This window comes from Dromiciops gliroides, chromosome 1, assembly GCF_019393635.1.
Source record: "Dromiciops gliroides isolate mDroGli1 chromosome 1, mDroGli1.pri, whole genome shotgun sequence".
NCBI classification, from domain to species: Eukaryota; Metazoa; Chordata; class Mammalia; order Microbiotheria; family Microbiotheriidae; genus Dromiciops; species Dromiciops gliroides.
The window spans coordinates 148,061,978-148,065,795 of NC_057861.1; the positions used below are offsets into that span (position 1 = coordinate 148,061,978).

The following is a 3,818-nucleotide window of genomic DNA, read 5'->3' on the forward strand; positions in this document are numbered from 1 at the left end:
TCAGACTTTTACTAGCTATGTGCCCCTAGGAAAGTCATTTAACCTCTGTTGGTCTCAGTTTCCTTAACCTAGAAAATGAGGATAATAACACTACCTAATTCTCAGAGTTATTGTGAAGATCAAATGAGACAATATTTGTAAAGTGTCTGTCACAGTGGATGGCATACAAATGCTTAATAAATGCTTTTTCCTTTCTTTTCCTTTCTCTTCCCTATTGTTCTAGTGATGGTACAGGCACAGTCCTAGTTTCTCTCCTGGAGGCAATTCAGATCTTAGATCACATTCATCTATTTCTCCCAAGCTGCATCCATATCTTCAGACAATTAGGATTGAGCAAATAGAAGCTAATGATTTGATGAGAAATCAAGAAACAATAAATTAAAAACAAAAGAATGAAAAAAATAGAAGGCAATGTGAAATATCTCATTGGAAAAACAACTGACTTGGAAAATAGATCCAGGAGAGAGGAAAATATTGGAAGCATCCAGAAAGAAACAATTCAAATATGGTGGAGCCATAGTCAGGATAACACAAGATCTAGCATTTTTTACATTAAAGGATCAGAGGGCTTGGAATATGATATTTCAGAGGGCAAAGGAACTAGGATTATAATCAAGAATCATCTACCCAGCAAAACTGAGTATAATCCTTCAGGGAGAAAAATGGGAATTCAATGAAAGAGTGGAGTTTGAGGGATTCTTGATGAAAAGACCTGAGCTATATAGAAAATTTGATTTTCAAATACAAGATTCTAGAGAAACATAAAAAGAAAAACAGGAAAATGGAATAATAAGGGATAGTAAAAGGTTAAACTGTATACATTCCTACATGGGAAGATGATACTTGTAACTCATAAGAACTTTTTCATTATTAGGGCAGGTAGAAGGAGTATATTTAGACAGAGGACACAAGTGCAACTTGAATATGAAGGGATGATATCTTAAAAAAATAAAATTAAGGGGGGAGAGAAATGCACTGAGAGAAAGAGAAAGGGAGAAGTGGGATGGGGTAAAGTATCTCACAAAAAAAGTAGGAAGAAAAAGCTTATACAGGGGCAGCTAGGTGGCATAGTGGATAAAGCACCAGCCCTGGATTCAGGAGTACCTGAGTTCAAATCCTGCTTCAGACTCTTGACACATACTAGCTGTGTGACCCTGGGCAAGTCACTTAACCCTCATTACCCTGCAAAAAAAAAAGAAAAAGAAAGAGAAAAACCTTAAACAGTGGAGGGGGAAGATGGGGGAGGTGCTGGGGAGTGAGTGACCCTTACTCTCATCAGAATTGTCTCAAAGAGGGAATAACATACATGCTTAATTGGGTATAGTAATCTATTTTACCCTGTGGAAAAGTAGAAAGGAAAGGGGATAAGGTGGAGGGGGGTGATAGAAGGGTGGGCAGAATGGAGGAGGGGGCAGACAGAAGCAAAATACCATGGAGGAGGGAAAGGGTGAAAGGAGATAGAGAATAGAGTAAATGACATGGGGAGGGAGTAGGATGGATGGAAATTCAGTTAGCAATAGTAAGTGAAATGATGAGCAAGCAGGATGCTATCAGAAAAACCTGGAAAGACTTACATGAGTTATTGCAAAGTGAGATGTACTGTATACAAAGTAACAGCAGTATTGTAAGATGATCAGCTGTGAATGACTCAGCTATTCTCAGCAATGCAAGGATCCAAGACAACTGTGAGGGACTTAAGAAAAATGCAATCCAACTCCAGAGAAAGAACTGATTGCGTCTGAATAGAGATTGAAGCATATTTTTTGTTTCTTTTTCTTATTTTTGTTTGGTCTGTTTTCTTTCACAACCTAATGTGGAAATGTTTTGCCTGACTACAAATGTATAACTTGTATTAAAATGCTTGCATTCTTAATGGGGTTAGAGAAAGAAGGGTGGGAGAGAATTTGGACCACAAAGTTTTGAAAATGGATGTTAAAATTGTTTTTACGTGTAATTGGGAGAAAAATATAATTATAAATAAATTTAAAAAACCAAATGTTTTAAACTATCTTTACATGTACTGGAAATTTTTTTTCCTGGCGGAAATAATTAGGTTTTATTGGGGCTGACAGTTGGGGCCATGGGCGATACCTTCCCTGCCCAGCTGGGGGTGGGGGCTGTTGGTAGAGGGGTGCCACTGCCCCTGGATACTGGGGTGGTGCGTGTGGTAGGGCTTCCGAATGCGGATCACCTCCAGGCCCGACTGGTTGGCGAGCTCCGTCTTATTACCGACAGCTACCTTCTGGACAGAACCGTTCAGATACTCCGCCACCAGCTGGGGCGCGTGGCATTTCTTCGCCATTACGTATACCACGACCCCCAGGTTCCTCCGCGGGAAGTCTGTCACATGCTGCTCCACAAACACCCCGGCGCTGAGGGACTAACGAGAGTGTGGCTGATCCTGAGGCTGAGACGTTGCAGCTGCTGCACTTAGCGGCCCAGTCCCTTGTATAGGACGCTGCCAAGGAAGCGACTCCGGGTCCCGCGGGACAGGCCGGTCGCCAAAACTCTTGGGACTTTGGAAACCTTAACTGGAAATTAATAAAATACTTTTCTGATTAAAAAACAAACAAACAAATGAATGGGGGCAGCTAGGTGGTGCAGTGGATAGAACATTGGCCCTGGAGTCAGGAGTAACTGAGTTCAAATCCTGCCTCAGACACTTGACACTTACTAGCTGTGTGACCCTGGGAAGTCACTTAACCCCAATTGCCTCACTAAAAACAAACAAACAAACAAACAAATGAATAAGGAAAAAAACCCAAACGGAGTATCTCTAGTTTCACTCTCCCACTCAGATTAGTTAACTTTTCAATTTCAGGATTCTAGGGGGTAGTATTGAAGAATTGAGGGTGTCTTTCTCTCATGCCATCAACTTCAACCCCCATTCTGGAGGTTTTCACTGTTAGCCACCAGAGATAGCACACCAGTTGTATTTAACCAGTTAACATCAATTTGCTTTTACAAAGATTATTTACCTCAAAGATATGATAAGAACAAAAATACAAATGTCTCAAGGTACACTCTCCCAAACAGCCTTTGTCTCTGGGAAGAGTAGGCTCAGCCTTAATGAGGTTTCTACATAGGATTATTCCAATCAAGTTGACTTTCAAATGTTGTACAGCTGTTTGATATGCATTTGTTTCAAGTACCACTGGTCTGGATCCCAAAGTCAAAAGTCAGTTGTTTCTTTTGGCATCAGCGATGGACTGACTGTGAAAACCATCATGGAATCAATCAACTCATGGATTCCTGAAACTTGTGTGGCTCATTTTCCTGACCTCTTTTTTTTTTTTTTAGTGAGGCAATTGGGGTTAAGTGACTTGCCCAGGGTCACACAGCTAGTAAGTGTCAAGTGTCTGAGGTCGGATTTGAACTTAGGTACTCTTGACTCCAGGGCAGGTGCTCTATCCACTACACCACCTAGCCGCCCCTTTCCTGACCTCTTAAAGCAAATAAAGTCATGGCCATTTTCTTCTTCATCCAATATGAAAGAATAAATGCTGAGACAAAAAAGAAGCAAGATTCGTGTTTGTGGCTACATGTTGGTCTTAGGTGGATAAGGTCCAAAGACTCTCTTCTCTCATCAGGTGCCTTCAGCAAGAAAGAAGTCACAGAAGAGAAATGATGCTTCTGTCGGCTAATAACTTTTTAATGTACTTCCAGTTTCAGCTATTCGACCACAGCCAATCAAAGAGGACCTACACCTGTTACATGGTCCACAGACTAGAACCAGTTTAAAGTCTCTCTAAGATATTTCAATGACAAGTCATCATAACTTTTCTGGAAGCGGGTTCCCCAGCTTATTCCATGTGAGG

The 3,818-nt window shown here is 41.0% G+C and overlaps 1 pseudogene; it reads right to left on the reverse strand.

Annotated features, from left to right (window-relative positions):
- Positions 1–219: 219 nt before the first annotated feature.
- On the reverse strand, positions 220–3,465 carry LOC122746631 (annotated as a pseudogene).
- Between the last annotated feature and the right edge of the window lie 353 nt (positions 3,466–3,818).